We start from the raw sequence: 27,721 nt of genomic DNA on the forward strand, positions 1-27,721 counted from the left end.
TTTTACCGCCTCCAGGCCTGTGAACTCCTCGGTGGGTGGGGACAACCGCTTGGCTCCGCCCCACCTGGTGTGGACATCAGACACTGGAGGGAGGCAACAAGGGTTTTGTGTTTGGCTGGTGTTACTGTCTAATGGAGGCGGGGGTGTTTGTGTGTTACCTGTGACGACCTGGCTAGTCCAGGGCGCCACACTCATGCTATCCATTCCCTCGGGTCCAGCTCAGGGTTAGCCAGGGTAAGGTATCCTGCTCGGAGCATAGGTGCGGAACCTATCTAGGGTGGTGAGGGAAGCCAGGGCCCAGCACTAGGTTTGGTCAGAGGTCACCTTCTCCCCTTTCCCTAGACACAAGATCTCCCTTCACTTCCATTTCGCCATTTGCTTGGTACTTCCCCGTACCTAGCGTGACAGTATTAGGGAACTGAGACTTGCAGTAAAAGTTTTATTGCTCACCTAAGTTAGGTATCTACACTTTTGTGTGTAAAAAACTAGTGTTGAAATCACTCCTAATTAACAGAGAAGTTCCCTCTGTAAAACCACTTTCTATATTGATATTCCCCTTCAATAGTTTCTGACCATACAGAACTCTACTCTACTCAAGACACAGCCATTCCATAATTTCCCATTAAAGCTAACATGCCAGGTTGCTCCTTAAACCACTGTGGACAAAGCAATGGAAGCAAAGAGGACTTCAGAATGAGAAGTACAGAATAGTACTCATTGTATTGCAAGACTTAATCACATAGGCTCATAGAAAGTTTGGTCACGCTTTTGTACTGGGCAATGGTAATGCATGATGACAGGTGCAGTTGTACAGCAGAATTACAGATGTGCAGCACAGGTGCACCTGAGCATTGAGCCGGTCTGCCATTATTGTCAGACATGGACAGGAGCATGGAATTTAACTTGGAAATATAATGCAGGTTGTGCCAGTAAGTGTTACTCTGTAAGGTGAATGATTTTCAATGTTTTCGCCATATAAATAGAGTTGAAATAATATTTGGATTGTAGTGGTTATAATGGGTCTGGACGCGGTATGCGCTTTTAGGGGAAAGCCATCAATCAGTCTGCCAAACACTCAGCAATCACTCCTGATTTAGGAGCATCTATATACACGCCTGCTTCCCTGCTTACTCTGCCATCTGTTAGGGCTGGACGAGACTGCTGGGTGCCACCCTGTGTGGTACTGCCCCCTATCTTCTATTGTGTCCTTTTTCACAGCATGCTAAGTGATCTACTAAACAGTAACTAATATATTAGCAGGAGATTTGAAAAGTACAAATGCCATGCATTGGCCAAAACCAAATTCTAAAATTTGTGCAAAATTTGTGCCACTCAATGCAAGTCAATGCTCAAATAATACCAAGAAAGAGTGACCAAATACAATCTCTTTACACAAAGCCATATAATAACAGTACTAGTTATTAAACCTAACACTAAATTAATACAGAGATTCACATTGGTTATAAATCTCAGGTACATGGTCATTTTCATCATGCTATGGTTGATCCACCACCATTACTCCCTATGAGATACTTATGTTGCTGGGAAGTACAGTGGTATGTATAATAAAGTTCCCAGGGAAAGTGAAATCCATTTTCTTGGATATTCTGGGGAAGAATGGTGGTTTTTGGTCACCTTGATGAACGTGGGGTTTTTGAGGCCTTAATGAAGTTGGGCTTTTCATCATTTAGAAGAAATGTGCCATCAGGATGGAAGAAGCTAGATACTTAGGCTATTTTGTGGGCAAAGGCAAAATGAAGACCCAAGAGAATAAGATAGATGCCATTCAGAACTGCCATAACTATTTTTGAGATAACAAGCTAGGGTGTTCCTGAGCATCATGGGCTACTACCATTGCTTCACCCAAAACTTAGCCAGGGTAGTCACCTTAAGGACACAAAGTTGGCAATGGCCAAGTGGTCTTCAGAAGTGGAGACAGCCTTCTAAGAACTGAAACTAGCCCTGTGTAAACAACCTGTCTTGGTGCCACTGGACTTCAATAAGGAATTTGTGGTCCAGATGGACACATCAGAGGTAGGGTTAGGTGCTGTCTTGACCCAACAAGGGAATGGTGAGGAACACCCAATAATGTACAGTATATCACCATGAAACTGTCTTCCTGCGAGATGAATTACTTAATCGTGGAGAAAGAGTGTGTAACCATCAAGTTTCCATAGGCGGATGATAATGAGGGCAACCTGGGCTACCGCCCCTGGGCCGAGGCTCCTGGGGTCCCATGGCTTAATTGTCCTTGGAGATCTCTGGGCAGGGAGCTTTCCTGGAGCTCTGCAACCAGCAATACAGTAGGGCAGTGCAGCTCCAGGAGATCATGTCATCTCTCCTGGGACATGCCTGAGCAATTACATCATCAGTGGGCACTGGTGGGATGATGTCATTGTACCAACATGTATGCACTGCCCACAAGAAAAAGAAGAGCCCTAGAGACTGAAGCAGAACAGGGTACATACTGTATGTAGGGGATGCTATGTGTGGACTAATACTGTATACAGGGTAGTTGTGTGTGGGCTCATATTGTATATAGCAGACTGTTTGGGGACTCATATAGTAAATAAAGGGCTGCGTGTGGCTTATATTGTCAATGGGGGGCTGTATATGGACCAATACCGTTTATAAAGGGCTGTGTGTGGGCTCATTATTTTATTGTGGGGTTTTATTTTGTATATTTATTTTATTGTATATTTTAAGCATTTATTTTATTTTGTATATTTATTTATTTTATTGTATAGTTTTAGCATTTTTTTTTATTTTGTATTTTTATTTTATTGTATATTTTGAGCATATATTTTATTTTGTATAGTTATTTTTTATTGTATATTTTTAGCATGTATTTGACTTTGTATATTTATTTATTTTATTGTACATTATTAACATTTATTTTATTTTGTATATTTATTTATTTTATTATTTATATTTTAATCAGTTATTTTATTTGTATATTTATTTATTTTATTGTATATTTTGAGCATTTATTTTATTTTGTATATTTATTGTATATTTTGAACATTTATTTTATTTTGTATATTGATTGTATATTTTGAGCATTTATTTTATTTTGTATATTTATTTTTTTATAGTATATTTTGAGCATATATTTTATTTTGTAATTATTTTAGTTTTCTCGGGATCTGTATTAACCATACACATCTCGAGCAAACTAAAATAAATACAAAATGAAATAAATGCTCAAAATATACAATAAAATTAATAAATATACAAAATGAAATAAATGCTAAAAACATACAACAAAATAAATATAGAAAATAAAATAAATGCTAAAAATATACAATAAATATACAAAATAAATAAATGCTCAAATATACAATAAATCAAATATAAAAAATAAAATAAATGCTAAAAATATACAATAAAAAACAAATATAGAAAATAAATGCTGAAAATATACAATAAATATACAATATCAAATAAATGCTAAAACTATACAGTAAAATAAATATAAAAAAATCAAATAAATGCTCAAAATATACAATAAAAAAATAAATATTCAAAATCAAATCAATGTTAAAAATATTCAATAAAGTAAATAAATATACACAATAAAATAAATGCTAAAAATATACAATAAAGTAAATAAATAAACAAAATAAAATAAATGCTCAAAATATAAAATACAACAAATATAGAAAATAAAATTGCTTAAAAATATAGCATAAAATAAATAAACCTAGAAAATAAAATAAATGCTCAAAATATATTATGAATCTAGAAAATATAATAAACGCTAAAAATATGCAATAAAATAAATAAATATACAAAGTAAATAAATGCTCAAATATACAATAAAATAAATATATAAATAAAATAAATGGTCAAAATATACAATGAAATAAATAAATATACAAAATAAAATAAAAGCTCAAGATATACAATAAAACAAAACAAATTCAGCACAAAGGAAAAACTCCAGCATCCATGTCTTTGTAAAAATAAAACTTCGCCTTTATTTTAATAAAATTTAAAATTCCATAAAAAAGCCCATCAATGAACAAGAAAGACGCGTTTCGAACGCTGGAGCATTCTTAATCATCAGATGATTAAGAGCGCTCCAGCATTCGAAACGTGTCTTTTTCCAATAAAATAAACAGATATACAAAATAAAATAAACGCTCAAAATATACAATAAAATAAGCAAATATAGAAAATAAAAAAATGCTCAAAATATAGAATAAAATAAATAAATGTAGAAAATAAAATAAATGTTCAAAATATATAATAAATATAGAAAATAAAATACATGCTAAAAATATGCAATAAAATAAATAAATATACAAAGCAAATAAATGCTCAAATATACAATAAAATAAATGAATATAGAAAAGAAATAAATGCTAAAAATATACAATAAAATAAATAAATATACAAAATAAAATAAATGCTCAAAATATACAACAAAATAAACAAATATACAAAGTAAAATAAACGCTCAAAATATACAATAAAATAAACAAATGTAGAAAATAAAAAAATGCTGAAAATATGTAATAAAATAAAGAAATATAGAAAATAAAAGCTAAAAAAAAATACAATAAAATAATATATTACAAAATATACCACGATGGGTGAAATTATAAAGAATCGTCTCTTTATAATGAAATACTATTTTTTGATTCTTATGAGAAACACCAGTTATCCCTTTCCAACAACTCACGGAAAAAAAGAAAGAGATTTTATAAAATAAAGTATTATGTTTGTAACGTAACACTCTCTCCATGACATTGTGTTGTGTGCATTTGTCGAGTGCTTCAGAGAAGATTTCTGGAAATATACTTTACAAATTGTATCTGAAGACAGCGGTAGTATTTCATCCTCTGTAAATTGTTTGATGCCACCTACCTACTTCAAGAAGTTTCAGATCTCCTTAGGACACATATAACTGCCAGCTAAACTTTAACTACAGCCATACCCAGATTCCATCTGTGAGACAGCAGGTGGGCCTGTGAGACCCACAGTCCTGCTGGGAAACAACCAGCTGTTCCCACGAATGTTTAGAAGCTCCAGTAAATTAGCAAACACTGCACAGACCTGTCAATTGAATCATTTCTGATTCTCCGAAATCAAGATAAGACCGGTTGAAGCACAGCGCTCCAGTAGGCACGGTCAAATATGCTTCCGCGTAAAAACTCCTATCTACATGTTTCACAAGGGCCTTGCAGATGAAGAGTTTTAAATGTTTGCCTTGTATTAAATTAAGGCGGTGCGACTTGTGAAGCTTCAATCTCACAGGCTGGCGAAACATCTCAACAGTATAAAGAGGCAGAATCGGGTTTAAATACTTCTTGGATGATGAAAATAAAGAGATTCTGAAATGTGAGGCCAACCTTAAGGTGGGATCAAAGTAATCATTAGGCCTTATAACAATCTTTGACTTTACTGCTACCATAGCCACCTCCATGAAAACTATATAAACACTACACTTTTTAGTTTTTTAGCCTATTTTTCATGAGTCGAACTCAAAGATCTAAGACGTTTCGTCGAACTCAAAGATCTAAGACGTTTCTATGTACAAGAGGCCTTTATCTCTAATATTGTTCATAAATGTATCTAAATCTGTATTAGTGAGCACTTCTCCTCCTTGCTCACAGGTGTGTCATATCATGATGCTGATTAGACAGCATGATTATTGCACAGGTGTGCCTTAGGCTGGCCACAATAAAAGGCCACCCTAAAAGGTGCAGTTTTACAGTATTTGAGAGTTCCACGGGGTCAGAAAACCAGTTAGTATCTAATGTGACCACCATTTGCCTCACGCAGTACAACACATCTCCTTCACATAGAGTTGTTCCGATTAGTGATTGTCGCCTGTGGAGTGTTGGTCCGCTCCTCTTCAATGGCTGCTGGATTTTGGCTAGAACTTGAACACGCTGTGGTATCTGCCGATCTAGAGCATCCCAAACATGCTGAATATTTGACATGTCTGTTGAGTATGCGGCCATGCAAGAACTGGGATGTTTTCAGCTTCCAAGTATTGTGTACAGACCCTTGCAACATGGGGCCGTGCATGATCAGCTACAACATGAGGTGTTGGTCATGGATGAGGCACAACTATGGGCCCAAGGATCACGTCACTGTATATCTGTGCATTGAAAATAATAATAATAATAATAATAATAAAATTCTTTATTTCGATAGCGCCAACATATTCCGCAGCGCTTTACAATTCAGGAGGCTCATATACATATCATATACATAAACATATACAAACAAGTAACAATTATAGAGGATACAATATTTAAAAGGAAAAATGGCAACTCTGCTCGTGAGAGCTTACAATCTACAATGAGATGGGGGAGGGGCAGGGTACAAGTGTTTATTTAAAATGACAATCCAGCCAGCTCATGGGGGATAGATGATGGCTTCCTGGACCAGTTGGCCAAAGCCTTGAGATGCATTTGGGTGCCATGGAGTTTGACGTGGGGTTATGTTCTGAGAAGTTATAGAGGGATTAGGTGAAATTAGTTTGGCTAGGGAGTGTGATAGGCCACCCTAAAAAGATGCGTTTTTAGGGAGCGTCTGAAGCTGAGTAAGTTGTGATTTGTCCTAACTTCTTGGGGTAGAGCGTTCCAGAGGTTTGGTGCAGCTCGGAAGAAGTCTTGGATTCGGGAGTGGGAGGTTCGAATTAGTGTGGATGTTTGTCGAAAGTCATTTGCAGAGCGTAGAGAACGGGTGGGATGATAGACAGAGAGGAGGGTGGAGATGTAGGAGGGTGCTGCACTGTGGAGAGCTTTGTGGGTGAGAACAAGCAGTTTGAATTGGATCCTGTGATATATGGGCAGCCAGTGCAATGACTGGCACAGAGCAGAGGCATCCGAGTAGCGGTTAGCCAGATAGGTGACCCTGGCTGCTGCATTAAGGATGGACTGTAGAGGAGAGAGTCTAGTTAGGGGGAGACCAATTAAATGGCATCAATAAAATGCAGCTGTGTTCATGGTCCATGACGCCTGCCCATACTACAACCCCACCACCACCAGGGGCCACTTGAATCAAAATGTTAACATCAGAAAACATCTCACCCTCACGACGCCATATACGCAGTCTGACATCTACCCTGTACAGTGAAAACCGGGATTTCGCCATGAAGAGAACAACTCTTCAAAGAGCCAGATGCCATCAAATATGAGTATTTTGGTTACGATGACAAACTGCATCAGGTGGAGACCCCGAAGAGGATGATGAGCAACAGAGGAGCTTCCCTGAGATGGTTACTGACAGTTTGTGCAGAAATTATTTGGTTTAGCTCCGATTGTTGCAGCTGCTGTCCAGGTGGCCCGTCTCACTCGATCTTGGTGGTGAAGATGCTGGATGTTGAGGTCCTGGCCTGGTGTGGTTACCCTTGGTCTACGGCTGAGGCTAGTTCAATGTACTGCCAAATTCTCTGCAACGCCTTTGGAGATGGGTTACGGTAGAAAAATGAACAATCAATTCATGGCCAACGGCTCTGGTGGACATTCCTGCAGTCAAGACGACAATTCCACGCTCCCTGAAAACCTGCAACATCTGTGGCATTGTGCTGGGTGATAAAACTGCACATTTTAGAGTGGCCTTTTAGGATGCTTTCACACATACGGTTGCAGTGCGGCTCAATCCGGCTCAAAAACCTATGCGGCTTGATACTGAGCATGCGCAGTGCAAAAAACCGCATCCGGCCTCCGGATGCGGTTTTTGCCGCAGGACGCCACATCCAGCGTCCATAGGCTTGCATTGTAAATTGCGTCGCATTGCGCCGGATCCGGCGCAATGCGTTTTTTTCGCCACACAAAAAAAGGTGCCAGGAAACGTTCCATCTGGCCGCCGCATGGGCTAAATATGCCGCATCCGGCAAAAACCGGTCGCAACGCAAGCCCATGCGGCACAATACAGCGCTATTGCAAGTCTATGCGGAAAAAACGCAACCAGCGGCAAAAAAAAAAAACGGTTGCGTTTTTTCTACAAAGCACTGTATTGTGCCGCTCAGCAAAAACCGGATGTGTGAAAGCAGCCTTATTGTGGCCAGCTTAAGGCACACCTATGCAATAGTCATCTTGTCTAATCAGCATCTTGATATGCCCCACCTGCGAGGCGGATGAATTATCTTGGTAAGACTAGAGTCACATCACACTGGCATTGCATTGCACTCAGCTCCATTTAAAACGGGCTTTACATGCTACAATATATCTTACGAACGATGTGTCGGCGGGGTCACGTCGTAAGTGACGCACATCCGGCATCGTAAGTTATATTGTAGCGTGTGACAGCTACGTGCGATTGCGATTGAACGTTAAAACGTTCATCGCATGCATGTCATTCAATTGCTAAAAATTGAACGTGAGGTTGTTCAATGTTCCCGAGGTAGCACACATCGCTTTTTGTGACACCCCGGGAACGATGAACAGATCTTACCTGTGTCCCGCGGCTCCTGCCGGTAATGCGGAAGGAAGGAGGTGGGCGGGACGTCGATGTGACGCCGAATGTCCCTCCCACTCCAGGAAGTGGACGTTCGCTAGCCCACATTGAGGTCGTATTGAAGGGTAAGTGCGTGTGACAGCAAATAATCGTTTGTGCAGCACGGTCAACAAATTGAACGTGCCGCACATATGATGGGGGCGGTTACGATCGCATACGATATCGTATGCTTAATCGTAACGTGTAAAGCAGGCTTAAGACAATGTTGCAGCTCAGATCAGTTTTTCCTCAGCCCTAAAATGAAAATGAGGAAAAAAATCACAGCATATTGCGATTGTCTGCGAGTCTCTCATCAATCACACCCATACAAGTATATGGTGTGAGTGAAACATCAGACTGCACTCGGATGACAGCCAAGTGCAGTGAGATATACGCACAGGATGACAAGGGAGGAGATGGAGAGATTAATCCCTCCCTCTCCTCCACAGCTATGATCTGATCGCGAGGGATAAAACAGTCAGGAGGTCAGGGCTGGGGATTCTTGCGTCATGGGTTAAAGTCCAAATGGTTGAGGCTGACAAAGGATTGTAGTCCGGAAACCAGCTTTACGATGCCGATCAACATGTGAACACTAGGAGCAGAAGACCATGCCGAGAAAGAGCACAGAGAAGAGAATCTCTAGCAGTCAGGACAGCAGTGGTGGCCATGACAGAAGAAGACTGTGACACAGACAATTAGAAGCCTATATGACACGCCCACGGGGTCTTGGGGATTACTCGTCACCAGTCCGGTGTCGATTCTGGTTGTCACAGTGGCCAGACCCAGGTCCGTGACCCCAGCAGTGTCAATAAAGATAGGGATGATGGGAGTAGTTATTCGTAACGCCATCTGTGGTATGCGGCTAGTTATTAGCCGCCGCTGCGGGAAGTCTCTCTTTTGGGGCAGATGGGGACGCAGCTTGGGTGTTGCAGCTCTCCACGGGTAGAGCTAAGCCCCAGGGTGGATGTTGGTGGCAGTAGTCGCCTATGGCGCAGGTGCGCGATGATGGGAGCGCCGGCAATGATGGGGCGACACAGAGGGTGCAGTTCAAGTTCTTTACTCACTGAAGTCACACCGCCTTTGGAGTGCCGTGTCCTGCTGTGATGGGCTCCAGCAGATTCCGGATAGTTCGGAGGTTGAGGCCAGTGTTTCATTTTGTGTGTCCATTCCAGTGGTCTTCCCTCTACCACAGCTCCTGGGCCATGGAACGGGTCACGGGTGCCTGCTGAACTCCCCGCGAACCCTGGGATCCCCCTTCTTCCAAAGAGCCTGTGTTGAGCCTCCAGCTCCTGACCAAGGGCCCCTTTCTGTGCAGTGTCTTGCAATGTCTCTTCCTGAGTCTGACCTGCTGCTTGCTGCGCCCAGAGCTAACTAACTGCTGTGTGAGATGGCTCCTCACTTTCCCTGCAGGTGCCCCGCCTCCCGTGTTGCTGAAATAGTGGGCAAGAGGTCCCATGACTCATGATGGCCACCCCTGGCCACTTCCCTGGCCCATTCCCAGTGACAGGGCTCCCGAGTTGTGTGTTGGATATGTTACGGTGGTTTAATGGCAATGACCTCCTCCGTATCTGAGACGAATGCTGCACCCCTGGTGAGGTAAAGCCATGAAAACAGGAGCTTTATAGGCAAAAATACAATTTTTATTGATGACAAGATTAAAAACAGCATATAATTAACACCAATTGTGAAAAATAATTAAAAGTGCTACAGATGTTAGTCAGGGAAAACACCCACAAGCATGTGAGAGACAGGGGTCAGGAAAATTACACCAAGGAAAGTAATAGGTAGCCCAAACAATCAGGGATCATAACAATGGTGCAGCCATTTGTGTAAACTTGCCATTCAATCATCCATAGTGAATTAGAGGCAGATGTTAGCTTAATAATAAATTAATAATACATAATGGCTTACCCATGATTAATTGACCTCACACCTCGTCTCCCACATGAACAAAACCCCTCCAACGCGCGTTTCGCGTCACACAGTGTCAGGTTCTTCAGATGCTTTAACGGCGATGACCTCCTCCGTATCCGAGATGAGTACTTCACCCCTGGTGAGGTGCAGTACCCTGTGGCGCCTGAAGTCGCAGGGGTGCCAGATATACGTACACTCTTCTATACAAAATTGATCACACGTGAATCTTCTCTATATTTGAAAGCTAGACAGTACTGCAAAAATTATCTCAAACATGACGTACATGGTTCAACTTTTATTTTAGTGATAACCCACGGAGAGGGGATGCTTTGGGTGCTGAGAAGGTGATGGGGGGGGTCACCATCATTTTTAACTATTTCCGTATAAGGTGAGATTGAAGACTTCAATCGTTGTGCCTGGTGAGGAAAAGCCTTGCTACAATTCTGCTTTGCCACCTAAGAGTTAAAGAGAAAACCGGCAACGTAATATTAATAAAATATTACCTGCAAAGCAGCAGGTAACAAAGTGTTTTCTCCACCAGAAGAGATGACAGTGGGGGAAATAAGAGTACACAAGTATTGCAAATGGACTTATTGCGCATCGTGGGGGTCCTGTTACCAGCTTTCATATGTCAGCCAAGGCAAGTTGAAATGGTGACAATGGAATAGAAGTGTGTATTTAGGACTGGGTACTAAATCTGCAGAACACGACGCCGTAGGATATGTTACGATTGGATATTGTACCGGAATTTAGATGAAAAGTGATTTTTTTTTTAATTTTCTTTACTAATCAATAACCTCGGCTAAGCATGTAGGCCAGCACATACCGACCATGGGTTGTACAGCTCTTCTAGATGGATGGAAGAGGTAGGGACGGCTAGGGGCACAATTATCAATTATGTTCCTCTGGTTAGGAGGGGTATACACCTTCATAAATCCTGTTATGATTGCGCTCAGGCTGGGTAAATAGTAGATGTGTTTCCGAAGAGAAAATACTTTCTCATGTTGTCTATTATTCAATTAAAGCTGCAATGAAAAATCAACACCAAAAATACATGGGAAAATGGACTCGTTCTCATTTTTCTCGATCCTGCATCTGGATAAAAAGACAGAAACTGGTTTATTTGACCATAACAAAAGGGATTTTAAGGAATATCTGAGGCATTGATCCAGGTCCGGCAACTCGGGAAATAAAAAAAAAATACAGGAAAAATAAAGAAAATATGAATGAAGTGAGCGGGCTGTATGTACCAAGGCTCCGGCACGGCTGTAACTGCTCTCACGGCCACTCATTCACTTTTGGGGCCGCTCATTATCTTCATTGCATATGCACTGCTTTACCACCCACCGGCGTCTGTGATTGGTTGATGTCAGACGCGCCCCAGTCTGTGTGACAGCGTCTGCCTGCAACCAATCACAGGTGCTGTCTGCGGGTCTAACGTACAGAAAAAATAAATAAATTGGTGTACGGTCCCCCCATATTATGATACCCAGCACAGATAAAGCATATGGCTACAGGCTGCAGCCCCCAGTCTTGAGCTTATCTTGGCTTTGTATCATATTAGGAGGAACCGCATGTGTCTTTTTTTAAAAAAAAAAAAAAAGAAATAATTTTTAAAAAACTGTGTGCGGTCCCCCAATTTTGATACCCAGTCATAATAAAGTCCCATAGCTGAGGACTGGTATTCTCTGGTTGGGGAGACTCATATTAGACCCCTCCCAGTGTAAAACTAGCATCCTGCAGCTGCCCAGGATTATCACATCCATTAAATGTGACAGTCACGGAACGTTACCCAACTCATTCCGATTGCCCTGGTGCGGTGGCAATCGTGGTAATATGGAGTTAATGTCAGCTCACAGCTGCCACAAAGCCTTAGATTAGCAATGGGAGGTGTCAATGAGACCCCCCTTAACTAATCTGTAAGTGAAAAGAAATAAACAAACACCAAAAAAATTACTTTATTTGAAATAAATGACAAAAAAACCCTCTTTCACAACTTTACAGTACTCACCCCCAAAACACCCCTGCAGGTCTGATGTAATCCACACGTGGTATCATGATGATTCCAGCTCTGCTACATCTGAAGTAATAGAGCACGATCAGGGAATATGACTACCCACTGTGGACTTCAGGCAGAGGTTGAGCAACGATCAGTGGTGATGTCTTTAAGCTAAATTGCGGGCACAGCTGGAGGTTCCCATGGCCCTCCACCTGTGACCGCAGGTAATCTGACCTCAGGTGACCTCAGTAAAGTCAGTCACCCCACTTCAAGAAAGAAAAATGTTATTTTTAACACTTATATATTGCCAACTTCTGTACAGGTCACTATAGCCGGCAGACCCTAAGGCCGTTATTTGGCCATGTATTACCATGGCAACTATCAGGACCACCCAATCATAATCTCAAGGTGCTGATGGAGTTATAAGTGAGACCCCCACACTCACTTGGGGGTCTCACTTATACGCCCACCATCCTTCCAACATCTCTGTGCCGACGTCAGTAATAGGAAACATGCAAGGTGTAGGAAAGGAAAGTGGTTATCCTGTGCTGCTATACGTATTTTGGTGATGTCACTCAACAATAAAAAAAGATGAAGATAGAACTGTGGTTTTATTGATCTATGTGTTTCGAAGTCAACCAACATCTTCCTCAGGATCCAGGCACAATATGATAGGAGTGTATCTTGCATGTGCAAGATTTTTACTAGGTCTACACATGTGGGGTTTCATTTATGAGGATGCAGAGTTGGCATCCTCATGAGTAAAAGAAATTCTGCGTGCGGAAACCAAGGGAGGCATCTTGCATGCGCAAGGTGTTTAGTATTATTTACGACGGTGTGGAAGGGAATTTGGGCGGGAGTAGGAATGCATATTTACTTTTCATTTACATGCGCAGGACTAGCCGGTATGTGACTCCAATTGATCACACTAGGTCAGGCAGATGCATGCCATTTAAGAAGTGTGCAGCAAGAAAACAAGAGAAGGTACAGCAATAAAATTACATATTCTAAAAGAGCTGCCCAAGCACTATTTAAGGAGACTATTAGTAAGTATCCTACTAAAAAATCATGTTCCAAGTTGTACAGAGCTCATAGAAATCGATGGGCCATCCTCTCAGATTTCACAAGGTGCAATATGGAAGCACGATATGACAACACATTGGATGAGCTGCCAGTTCCTGAAATTTAGAGAGACATTGCTTTTTTTTCAAATGAGTCTTGCTAAGGTTTGGGCAGGACTATTGGCCAAATGTCCTAAAGTATTTGGAGGACTTCCTGGAGAAAGGTGACACCTGGATAGCAATGCTCTATGAATAATTGCATTAGGCTGTGGAATAATCAGACCCAGCCTTAGCTTCCAAACGCACATTCAAGATGGGCAATGAGCCCTATAGGGGTGAATGAGCCCCATGAAGATTGGGAGGGTATAGGGTAGGAAGAGGTTAACTTGGTGAGCTAATAGGGCTGTGTAAGGGATTAGGGGATTGGTGGATTGGGTGAGCTATGAGGATTGGGGCAGAGGTTGTGAGGGGTGAGGTAAAAGGGGGGGTTCATAAGGGACAGTTAAGGCTGGTACCTCCTCTTTGCCGTTGGTGCCATCGTGGTGTGGCTTGCCCACCCGCCCTTAATGTGTTTAAAAAAAAAAAAAAGAAAAGAAGAATTTAAAAAAAAATAAATAATGGTTTTATATTGGAGGTAACATGTTTGTCACAGCAGGGGGATAGGTCCGTTCCTAGAGGCCGGGAGTACCGATAATTGGTTGGTGGTATGAAGTCACTCAGGGGTAGTGGCTTCAGACAGGATTGGGAACTTGTGGGCGTAGGTCCTGTAGGTTCTGGGGAGGGGTATTTAACGATGGAATGTTATTACCCCACACCTCGGGTTGCTTGGTCACGGCCGAGGTGGTCCTCTGGGCCGGTTGTAGGTTACGGCCGGGGGATAAGAATGATGGTTGGCTTCTTGGACCGACCTATCGGATGTTTGTCGGTTGGGAAGGTATACATGTATTGGTTATGTTTTAACAAGAGGGTGGCATGTTGAGCCACAAGTTTTGATACATGTATACTGTTTAAATAAAAGCTGTGGCCATTCGCCCATAAAGTTGTTATGTCTTTATTTTAAGTAAGGTGGTTATGAAGGGGTGTTCATCATTGGAGACCCAATTATCCCTTTTAGATACGTCATGGGGTTGGAACAGGATGTTTAAAGCGATGTGTTAATGCAATATTGCCCTGGTTCTTTTAGAGGAAAATTTTTAACTCACTACAAGTATGTCCTAAAGAGAATTATTGGATAGAACCGGCTCTGACACAAAGTACTAATGATTTTGCAATCAAATCTCATTTGGATCTGACTTTGAAGCCAATCACTTGCAACTAGGCAGGGTCATAATGATTGTGGTTGCAAAGATCGTACCGCAGGGGACCTGCCAACCCCAAAACCTACTTCAACTAGATGCAAGGGCGCAAATATAGCTGATGTGTATTGTGGTGCAGAGACCCGTCAGGTCTCTGCAATGCAATAATCACTGCCGAATTGGCTGGCAGCCGACATCGACTTGTAAGTCACTGGGGGCTCATGGTAGTGACATTATGCACCATGGCGCGCATGCCAATGTAAGCTGCTGGCTCCTGTGTCGGTTGTAGAAGAGCACACCGCATGGTAGGGCATCGGAGGAAGGTGAGTAGAATGTGTATTTTTTAATGCTTTAAAGAACATTGGTTGACGGGAGACATATATACCTAGGATGGGCCCAGGATGGGTGACATATATACCAGAATGGGAGACATATATACCAAGATCGTCCCATAATGGGGTACATATATACTAGAATAGAGACATATATACCAGGATGGGCCCATGTTGGGGGACATACAGCGAAGAAAAAAAGTATGTGAAAGTATGCTGATTTTGCAAGTTTCCCCACCTACAAACAATGGAGAGGTCTGTAATTTTTATCACTACAACTGTAACAGACTTTATACCATTACAGAATAACACCCTCAAAGTATGATGTTTCCACCCCCATGCTTCATGGTTGAGATCATGTTCTTGGGGTTGTCCTTATCCTTCTTTCTCCAAACACATCGAGTGGAGTTGATACTAAAAAGTTCTATATTGGTCTCATCTGACAACATGACCTTCTACCATGCCTCATTTGAGCTATCATTTGCGAACTTCAAATGGGCCGAAACATGTGCTGGCGTAAGCAGGGGACCTTGTGTGCCCTGCAGGATTTTAATACATGACAGTGTAATGTGTTACTAACCGTTTCTTGCATTTTCTAATAATTACATCAACAGTTGTTACCTTCTCACCAAGCTGCTTGCCTATTGTCCTGTGGCCCATCCCAGCTTGTGCAGGTCTACAACTTTGTTCCTGGTGTCCTTAGATAGCTCTTTGGTCTTTGCCATGGTGTAGAGGTTGGAGTGTGATTGATTTAGTGTGTGGACAAGTGTCTTTTATACAGGTAACGAGTTGAAACAGGTGCACTTAATACAGGTAATGAGTGCAGAGTAGGAGCTTCTTAAAGAAAAAAAATAACAAGTCAGTCTGTGAGAGCCAGAATTATTGCTGGTTGATAGGTGATCAAATACTTATTAATGCAATAAAATACAAATTGATTATTTAAAAATCATACAATGTGATTTTCTGGATTTTTTTTGGCTTATGTCTGTCACAGTTGACGTGTACCTATGATAAGAATTACAGACCTCTTCATTCTTTGTAGATGGGAAAACTCGCAAAATCGGCAGTGTACCAACTACTTATTTTCTCCACTGTATATACCAGGAGGGGAGACAAATATACCAGGATGGGTGACATAGATGCCAGGATGGGGGACATATATACTAGGATAGGGGACATATATACCAGGATGGGGGACATATATACCAGGATGGGGGACATGTATACCAGGATGGGGGACATATATACCAGGATGGTGGACATATATACCAGGATGGGGGACATATATACCAGGATGGGGGACATATATACCAGAATGAGAGACATAGATACCAGGATGGGGGACATAGATACCAGGATGGGGATATATATACCAGAATGGGGGACATATATATCACGATGGGGGACATATATACCAGGATGGGGGACATATATACCAGGATGGGGGACATATATACCAAGATGGGGACATATATACCAGGATGGGGGACATGTATACCAGGATGGGTGACATATATACCAGGATGGGGCACATATATACCAGTATGAGAGACATAGATACCAGGATGGGGGACATATATACCAGGATGGGGGACATATATACCAAGATGGGGCCATATATACCAGGATGGGAGACATATATACCAGGATGGTGGACATATATACCAGGATGGGAAACATAGATACCAGGATGGGGGACATATATGCCAGGATGGTGGACATATATACCAGGATGGGAGACATAGATACCAGGATGGGGGACATATATACCAGGATGGTGGACATATATGCCACAATGGGAGACATAGATACCAGGATGGTGGACATATATACCAGGATGGTGGTGATATATACCAAGAAGAAAGATATAGACACCAGGATGGGGGGCATATATACCAGAATGAGGGACATATCTACCAGGATTGGGGAACATATAAACCTCAATTGGGCCCAGGATGGGGGACATTACTACATAACTGACAGAGGGCAACACATATGTCTTTATAGGATTTAGAACACCACAAGGGTCCATACATCTGACCAACATGCGGAGGGAGGTCTAGATCCAAATGTTGCACAGGGGTCCATCGGACACTATTTATAAATTTTGTGTGTGCAATGATGGCAATAAAGATTACAATGAAATAATAAGTGGACATGCATATGGCCTGTATGGATAAATGGAGTACACAATGAAGCTTGGCTTGATACATGTTGACCTTTTTTTTCGAGAGCCTCCTGGACAATCCTAAAAAGTTGGCAAACAAAGATGAAAGACTGCTCAGGACACATCAAAGGCAATACAAGCTTCTACCTCACCCTCATGGGTCAGAGTGATGAAGAATAAACAACCCTTGATGGACTAATTGTGATAAAATTAATTTTTATGTTAAATTTGGCCAAAAAATGCTAAAAAAAACCCCTCCTTTGCAGGATATAATTTCTGATGTATTCCTAAAGTAGTGAGAACATACAGCACGGTTATGACCCGCAGAACACAGCCATGTTTAATGTGTATGTAAATGTACTTGGAATTCAAGATTTTAATAAAACACAGCCTTGTACGGGGCTTGCGCGTTCCCTGTAAGAAAAGCTGCTTTGTGCTATAGACATCTTTAATCCGTAGCCCAGCTCTGTCAGAGGCTTTAGGCAGTGTAATGCACTGATGCAGCAACTTAATGACATCCATGGGTAGTTGCTGTGCATTAGGCTAAAGGATTTAGCCAGGGGTTCTTAGTGTGGGACAGAGTGTTACTTGCAACTCTGCTGAACATGACACTGCGGGGCTAAATTTCTAACGCCTGGCCAAAGCAAGCCAGAATGAATATTGAAATATATGTTTTTTAATAAAATGGATGATTTCTAAACATGCACTTGCAAAAAACTAAACAGCTTTGTAATTGCTACACACAAGCTTCATATTGCCCTAAGGGAAGATTGCAGGTCACCTGCCAACCATCGCAAGAAGTCCATCTGCAACCTTGTTTCATAGCAAAAATATGGGTTCTCCATGATCTTCTGGTTTGTATCCTGCTTTATTAGTGATGAGCGAGCACTACTCGTTACTCAAATCGAGCGGTTCCGAGTATCGAGTGCAATGGAATTCTATAGGGAACTCAAGCATTTTTCTGTCATCTGGGTAAGCCGGAAAAATGCACGGGGAAGATGCCTAGATGCTTTTCTAACTTCCAGATTACTGCTGGGAAGTAACCCTTTGATGTTGCACTAAAGGTTGTGTGATGGTGTGTGTATCATTTTGTGTAGGTTCGTATTTTAGGTGTAGTGCTCTGTCCATTCTATGTATTATTTGTCCTGTTTGCAGGTTAATCACCCCCTGACAGGCTTTTGTCCCTAAAGGTACCGTCACACATAACGAGATCTCTAGCGAGATCGCAGGTGAGGCACGGTTTCTGTGACGCAGTAGCGATCCCGTTATGTGTGACATCTACCAGCGATCAGGCCCCTGCTGTCAGATCTCTAGTCGTTGCCGAATCGTCCAGGCCATTTTCTTCAAAGGCGATGTCCTGCTGGCCAGGACGCATCGCTGTGTTTGACACTGTGTGACAGGGTCACAGTGACTGCTGAGATCGTTATGCAGGTCGCTACTGCGACTTGTATCGTTCCTGCATCGCTGGTAAGATCTGACTGTGTGACATCTCACCAGCGACCTCCCAGCGACTTACCAGCGATCCCTATCAGGTCGCATTGTTTTCGGGATCACTGCTAAGTCGTTGTGTGTGACTGGGCCTTAAGTCTGGGGGAGGAGAACTGGAATCCACCCAGACTCTCTGTTAACCTGGGAGATTATTCAATCTGTCTGAGAAAGAGAAGAGACAAGCAGAAAGATTTATCCTCTGTGGAAGAAGCTGAGGTTTCCATTAAAGGACATTTATCCTTTACTGGACTGTATCCGTTTTCCTGGACTATTTTACTCTCTGTGTGGGGAATTATTTTTATGGACCTTCTGACTTGCTTGGAATAAATGTGCTTTGGATTGTTCACTCATCTCTCGCTCTGTTGATTGTGTGATACTGGAGAAGGACCTCGTGACAGGTTGTTTTTAATTTAATAAATGAATTAATAAATAAAAAAAAATGTGTGGAATCCCCCCTATTTTTGATAACAAGCCAAGAAGTATGTGTTTTTTTAACTTTACACTTACTGGGTTATTAATGTGGGTGCCTGATAGGCGCATGTTCATTACTAACCCCTTGGCTTGATGTCAGCTGTCAATTCAGAGCTAACATCAAATCCCAAAATATTACTTGGATTGCTAACACACCAGGGCAATCGAGAAGAGCACGGGAAAAGTGCCAGAACTGTATGCGTCACTTCCAGGGCGACTGCGGGACGATTCACAGGTTGCTGCTGGGAAGTAAAAAATTAAATAATTAAAAAAAAAAGTGTAGGGTCCTCTCATTTTTGATAACTGGCCAAGGTAAAGCAGACAGCTGGGGGCTGGTATTATCAGACTAGGAAGGGCCATGGTTATTTGGCACTCGCCAGCCTAAAAATATCAGCCCTCCACTGTCTGCTTTACCTTGACCAGTTATCAGAAATAAGAAACCCCATGCTTTTTTTTTTAAATTAGTAATTTTTTTTACTTCCCAGCAGCTAGCAGGGAATCAAAGATGAATCCAGGTGTCTTCCCCATGCATTTTTCCCAGACCTGGGAATCTGTCCGCAGTCGCTTTGGAAGTGGCACATCCAATTCTGGCGCTACGCCCAAGCTCTTCTCGATTACCCTAGTGCATTGGCAATCAGGGTAATTTTTTTTGGGTTAATGTCAGCTGTGAATTATCAGCTGACATCAAGCCCAGGGGTTAGTAATGGAGAGGCATCTATCAGACACCCCATTACTAACCCAGTAAGTGTAAGGTTAAAAAAACACATACACCTTGGCTGGTTATCAAAAATAGGAGGACCCTCAAGCCATTTTTTATTTATTTATTATTTTAAACCAGGCTAAAAACACTCTATAGTGCCATATGACAGGCAATAAAGGGTGCAAGGGTAAAACAATGCCTATATACCTGCTCTGATTTTTGCTGTCCCTCCTACAGTAACTCTCCCTGAACTGGGTGCTGAGCATGGCGCCCCCGGGTCTCATATAAGACCCGATTATGCAATGCGGTCTGCTAATCATAGTAATGCCAGTAGCCGACATGGCTACAGCCAGGGGCGTACTACGTAACTACTGATCTGTCACAGACCACGCGGCCGCTGTATGACCCAGTGCCGCCGCCGACACCGGGCCCCCCTGCCTGGTGTCAGCGGCGGCACCTGGGCCCCCTGCATGGTGTCAGCGGCTGCGGTGGCTCCCCCCCGGTGCCGCGCTATGCATCATCATTCTCCCCCTGTGCCTGCGCGGTGACGTCACTCCCGTGCGACTGCTGTGCTGAGTGCACAGAGCGCAGGACGGGAGGACGCCGACCGCAGCACCGGGAGAACGAGGAGAGGGGAGGACAAGCAGCGGTGGAAGAGGAAAGCGGTGAGAACAGAGCAGCGGCTGGGGAACAAGGAGAGAGGTGAGGACAGCAGCGGTGGAAGGAAGAGACGTAAAGACAGTGCAGCGGTGGAAGAAAGGGAGAGGGTGAGTACTTGTTGGGGTTTTTTTTTAATATAAATTAGTGAGTACACGGTGGCCAGAGGCTTGGGAAGGCTGCATTATACATGCAGGTCTGGGGAGGCTGCATTATTATACATGGAGGCCTGGAGAGGCTGCATTATTATACATGGAGGCCTGGAGAGACAGCATTATACATGGAGGCCTGGGGAGGCTGCATTATACATGGAGGCTTGGAGAGACAGCATTATACATGGAGGCCTGGAGAGGCTGCATTATACATGGAGGCCTGGGGAGGCTGCATTATACATGGAGGTCTGGGGAGGCTGCATTATTATACATGGAGGTCTGGGGAGGCTGCATTATTATACATGGAGGTCTGGGGAGACTGCATTATTATACATGGAGGCCTGGAGAAGCTGCATTATACATGGAGGTCTGGGGAGGCTGCATTATTATACATGGAGGCATGGAGAGGCTGCATTATACATGGAGGTCTGGGGAGGCTGCATTATTATACATGGAGGCCTGGAGAGGCTGCATTATACATGGAGGTCTGGGGAGGCTGCATTATTTTACATGGAGGCTGGGAGAGGCTGTATTATACATGGAGGCCTGGAGAGGCTGCATTATACATGGAGGCCTGGAGATACTGCATTATACATGGAGGCCTGGGAAGGCTGCATTATTATACATGGAGGCCTGGAGAGGCTGCATTATACATGGAGGTCTGGGAAGGCTGCATTATTTTACATGGAGGCCTGGAGAGGCTACATTATACATGAAGGCCTGGAGAGGCTGTATTATACATGGAGGTTTGGAGATACTGCATTATACATGGAGGCCTGGAGATACTGCATTATTCATGGAGGCCTGGGGAAGCTGCATTATACATGGAGACCTGGGGAGGCTGGCTGCTATATTATACATGGAGGCCTGGAGAGGCTGCATTATACATGGAGGTCTGGGGAGGCTGCATTATTATACATGGAGGCATGGAGAGGCTGCATTATACATGGAGGCCTGGAGATACTGCATTATTCATGGAGGCCTGGGGAAGCTGCATTATACATGGAGACCTGGGGAGGCTGGCTGCTATATTATACATGGAGGCCTGGAGAAGCTGCATTATACATGGAGGTCTGGGGAGGCTGCATTATTATACATGGAGGCATGGAGAGGCTGCATTATACATGGAGGTCTGGGGAGGCTGCATTATTATACATGGAGGCCTGGAGAGGCTGCATTATACATGGAGGTCTGGGGAGGCTGCATTATTTTACATGGAGGCTGGGAGAGGCTGTATTATACATGGAGGCCTGGAGAGGCTGCATTATACATGGAGGCCTGGAGATACTGCATTATACATGGAGGCCTGGGAAGGCTGCATTATTATACATGGAGGCCTGGAGAGGCTGCATTATACATGGAGGTCTGGGGAGGCTGCATTATTTTACATGGAGGCCTGGAGAGGCTACATTATACATGAAGGCCTGGAGAGGCTGTATTATACATGGAGGTTTGGAGATACTGCATTATACATGGAGGCCTGGAGATACTGCATTATTCATGGAGGCCTGGGGAAGCTGCATTATACATGGAGACCTGGGGAGGCTGGCTGCTATATTATACATGGAGGCCTGGAGAGGCTGGCTGCTATATTATACATGGAGGCCTGGAGAGGCTGGCTGCTATATTATACATGGAGGCCTGGAGAGGCTGGCTGCTATATTATACATGGAGGCCTGGAGAGATTGGCTACATTATACATGGAGGTCTGGGGAGGCTGGCTGCTATATTATATATGGAGGCCTGGAGAGGCTGGCTACTATATTAAACATGGAGGCTTGGGGAGGCTGGCTGCTATATTATACATGGAGGCCTGGAGAGACTGGCTACATTATACATGGAGGTCTGGGGAGGCTGGCTGCTATATTATATATGGAGGCCTGGAGAGGCTGGCTACTATATTAAACATGGAGGCTTGGGGAGGCTGGCTGCTATATTGCACATGGAGGCCTGGAGAGGATGGCTGCTATATGAAACATGGAGGCCTGGAGAGGTTAGCTGCTATATTATAAATGGAGGCCTGGAGAGGCTGCATTATACCTGGAGGCCTGGGGAGGCTGCATTATACATGGAGGCCTAGGGAGGCTGGCTGCTATATTATACATGGAGGCTTGGAGAGGCTGGCTGCTATATTATTCATGGAGGCCTGGAGAGGCTGGATGCTATATTATTCATGGAGGCCTGGAGGGGCTGGCTGTATTACTATACATGGAGGCCTAGGGAAGCTGGATGCATTATTATAGATGGAGGCCTGAGGAGGCTGGCTGCATTATTATACATGGAGGCCTGGGGAGGCTGGCTGCATTATTATACATGGAGGCCTGGGGAGGCTAGCTGAATTATTATACATGGAGGCCTCGGGAGGCTGGCTGCTATATTATACATGGAGGCCTGGAGAGGCTGGCTGCTATTTTATACAAGGACGCCTGGGGAGGCTGGCTGTATTACTATACGTGGAGGACTGGGGAGGCTGGATGCATTATTATACATGGAGGACTGGGGAGGCTGGCTGCATTATTATAGAAGGAGGTCTGGAGAAGCTGGCTGCTATATTATACATGGAGGCCTGGGGAGGCTGGGTGCATTGTTATACATGGAGGCCTGGAGAGGCTGGCTGCTACATTATACATGGAGGCCTGGAGAGGCTGGCTGCATTATTATACATGGAAGACTGGAGAGGCTGGCTGCATTATTATATATGGAGGTCTGGGGAGGCTGCATAATACAAAATGAAGGACACCTTATACATGGAATATAGGGGTGCATTATGCATGGAGGAGTATGGAGCCGCATAATACAATATGAAGTTTTATGGGGTTGCGCTATAATACATATAGGACTATGGGGGCTACATTATAATATATGGAGGACTATGGAGGCTACCTTATACATGGACTATGGGGGTGCATTATAAAACATTGGGGACTATGTGGTGCAGTATAATATATGGAGGACTATGGGGTGAATTATAATATATGGATAACTATGGGGTGAATTATAATATATGGAGAACTATGGGGTGAATTATAATATATGGAGAACTATGAAAAATTCATTATAATAATTGGAGGGCTATGAGGGATACTTTATACATGGAGGACTATAGGGCTGCATTATAATATATGGATGATTATGTGGTGCAGTATAATACATGGAGAACTATGAGAAATTCATAATAATTGAAGGGCTACTTTATACATGGAGGATTATAGGGGTGCATTATAATATATTGTTAGGGCCAGATGGACGGGCAGACCCGGGAGGTGGATCCACTGGGCCGAACTCCCCGATGAGGGAAAGGAGTCCGGTAGCCGGAGCACTTTAGGTAGCAGAACAGTCCGTGCACTGGAAGACAATGGAGAAGTCCCTGGGACCACGAGGTCACTGATGGTGGTCCGGGTGACGGAGCTCAGGTTCGGAAGCCGTGATGATGTCAGGCGGGGTCGGAACCGTTGGAGCGAGATGACGGGTCACCGCAGGGAACCGAGATGGTGCGGACTGTCAGGATGGCAGATGGGCAGCGTTCGGGGTTCGAGACACAGCAGGACCGGATGGCGATGCAGGATCGGCTCTAGAAGACAGAGAGGTAAGTATCTCACAGAACACAAGGAGACCTGACTCCTAGCTTGGAGAACACGAAGAACAGGCCCCGCTCCCTTGGACATTAACCCCCTATATACCCTGTACCTGTGTGCATCATTTCCTGTTCGTGGACACTGGCCCTTTAAGAAAGGGTCAGTGACCGCGCGCGCGCCCTAATGCGCATGCGCGCGGCCCGGGTGCCAGAAGCCAACACAGGAAGCTGAGAGGAGGACGCAGCAGAGCCGGCCATGGACTGGGAAGCCGACGGGCGCCGGGAGCGGGGACCAGGGGGCCTGGGAAGCGCTGGGACTGGAGGCTGGAGAGCGGGGAGCGTGGCAGGTGAGCCGGGGAGCGGAGCAGAGGACCCGGGGAGCGTGACATATATGGAGGACTATGTGGTGCAGTATTATATATTGAGTACTATGGGGTGAATTATAATACATGGAGGACTATGGGAAATGCATGATAATACATGGAGGACTATGGAAGTGTATTCTAATTTATGAAGGGTTATGTGGGACCCTTTATACTATATGGAAGGCAATGTGGGGGCCATTATTGTATTTGGAGAACTATATACAAGGGGGACAAAGATACAATCAGTGGATGGGAACGTTTTGTGCTGAGGGAAAAGGGCTCTTTCACTCAGCACCCAGCTTTCCCATGGTCTGCTATACATCATCTCTGAGCACCCAGCTTTCCCATGCTCTGATATGGGAAAGCTGGGTACTGAGGGAAATATGTATGGCAGAGCATGGGAAAGCTGGGTGCCGAGGACAAGATGGATATCAGATCATTGGAAAGCTGAGTGCTGATAGAGGGATTTCAGATCATGGGAAATCTGTGTGCTCTGGGTAAGAGCCAAGTGTCAGCATCATTATCCCGTACCCCAAGTGTCGGTGTATGTGGAGGGGGGCCCAGGTCTGAACTTCGCACCGGGGCCCATCAAACTCTAGTTACGCCACTGGCTACAGCATTACAGTGATTGGCAGGCAGTCTCCGCATGTTTCGTGACTGAAAAACAGCAGCAAAACATACAAGACGGGGACTTGAGTATAGTGCTTGAGCACTCATAATAATCGGCTGAATAACAAGAGTGCCCGAGCACCCCAATGCTCGATCGAGTATGGAGCAGTGCCTGCCGAGCTTGATCGCTCATCACCAATCTTTATACTTACTGGCTTACCTTTTCTCTTGGGTTGTGTTGTGAATTTCTCACATCAATCTCAATTTCTTGGGTTTAAAGAGAAGATTTGTAGCTTTTCATCAAACACTAATATGATGAGTAGTTTATTTGAATTTCCAGGGACATGATGCCTTGTGGGCTTAGTACACTTTAGACGGAAACATTCTCCTGTTTCCTGGGATCAGAAAAGACATAGGAATACAAGATAATAAGACACGTCAATACCCACCTAAACATATCACACATTGGTTGAACTGGTCGAAAGCATATGTATTCTGTCGTCCCCACATGTGTCCTGGAACGTATATAATTTGACAGGCAGATAAACCTTATTCACCATAGCTCAATAATTAGACTGTTGCTTGAGGTCTGTGCATTTAGTAAACGTAGGTAAATGTATTGTATTGGTGAAACTAGAAACAGTAAAATATGTCAAATCAGTACGTACATAATATGACAGGGTACATTCATACAGAAATGTGACAATATACATACAAATGTAGAAACAGATTCATTCTCGCTTGGTAGATGTAGCTAAATCAGTGAAAGTCCCGAGCTTTAGATGACAACAAAGGTAGAGCTCCTTACCAGCGATGCTTTCACAAGGGGGATCAAAATGGAGACTGCCTTTAGCTTGTGAGCCAGCAGGAAATGAAAATTCTACCCAGAATGCACCGCAAGGAGGAGGAGATATGAATTATTAAACACTAATCTGGTGCTACTGAAGTTTGGTCACAAGAGCCAAAGTACAACCCAGCAAATAAAACATTAGTTTACAGCAAATGAACAATAAAAAATAACAGGTTGAATGTGGAAGGCAGAACAATATGAGATCCACCATGTTCCTACAAAGAAGTTACCAAAATTAGATCCACTAGAAACTAAATTCTTCTATTGCTTTGTTAGAGTATATTTGGCTGAAATCTCTTTTCTTTCTTTTTATCTTTCTTTCTTTTATCTTTCTTTGTTTCTTTTTCTCGATTTCTTTTTATTTGTTTCTCCTGCTTCTTCCCTTTTTTTTTCCATTTATCTTTCATTTTCTATTTTTTCTCTTTCTTCAATATGTCATTCTTTAGGCCCATTTAAACGCAACGAAATCGCTAACGAGATATCGTTGGGGTCACGGAATTCGTGACGCACATCCTGTCTTGTTAGCAACGTCGTTGCGTGTGACACCTATGAGTGAGTGTTGATGATCAAAAATACTCACCATATCGTTGATTGTTGACATGTTCATTTTCAAAATCTTGTTGGTCGTTGTGGATGCAGGTTGTTCGTCGTTCCTGAGACAGCACACATCGCTACGTGTGACACTCCAAGAACGACGAACAACACCGTACCTGCGTTCTCCAGCAATGAGGTGGGCATGACTTTCCTGCGGCTGCTCTCCACCCCTCTGCTTCTATTGGACGGCTGCCATGTGACATCGCTGTGACGCCGCACAAACCTCCTCCTTAGAAAAGAGGCTGTTCGACGCCCACAGCGACGTCGCTAGGAAGGTAAGTCCGTGTGACGGGGCCTAGTGATGTTGTGCGCCACGATTTGCCCGTGACGCACAAACGACTGGGGCGGGTGCTTTCACGAGCGACATCGCTAACGATGTCGCTGCGTGTAAAGCAGCCTTTTCTGTCTCTTTTCTTTCTTTCACTCTTTTCATTTTTTCCTTAATTTTATTCCTTTTCTCTTTCTTTTTCCCTTTCTTTATTTTTTATTTTTAATTCTATCATTTTCTATTTTTTCTTTTTTTTCTTTTTTTCTTCTATCTGTCACTCTCTTTTTCTTTCTTTTTTTCTCTTTCTTTCTTTCTTTCTTTCTTTCTTTCTTTCCTTCCTTTCTTTTTTTTCTGTCTTGCAATGAGATTACTTAATTTCCATGAAGGACATTTTTTCCATTTATTCTCTTTGAAACCCATTAAGTACAATCTTCTACCCATAAGTCCTGTTCACATCTTTTCCTTGACCTTCTTATATTTGTCTTGTCCCATAAGTCAAATGTTGGTCCCATCGGTCCGGTTCCTTTATTTTCCTTGTGCAGCTCACAATGTTCTTCCTATCACTCTATTGATATTCTCTCTTTATTCACCTAAATTTCCACTTTTATCCTCTTTCAGTCTCCTCCTTGGACTTTTTACAGTGTTCATGTTTCGCTTGTTTTCTTTCTTATTTAACAATCATTTTTACTTCACATTATTTTTCTCTTTTTATCCAACATATTTTTCATTTTTTCATCTAAGTCTTGTTAAATGCCCATTTTCTTAGAC

The sequence above is a fragment of the Anomaloglossus baeobatrachus genome, chromosome 7 (genome assembly GCF_048569485.1).
Source record: "Anomaloglossus baeobatrachus isolate aAnoBae1 chromosome 7, aAnoBae1.hap1, whole genome shotgun sequence".
NCBI lineage: Eukaryota > Metazoa > Chordata > Amphibia > Anura > Aromobatidae > Anomaloglossus > Anomaloglossus baeobatrachus.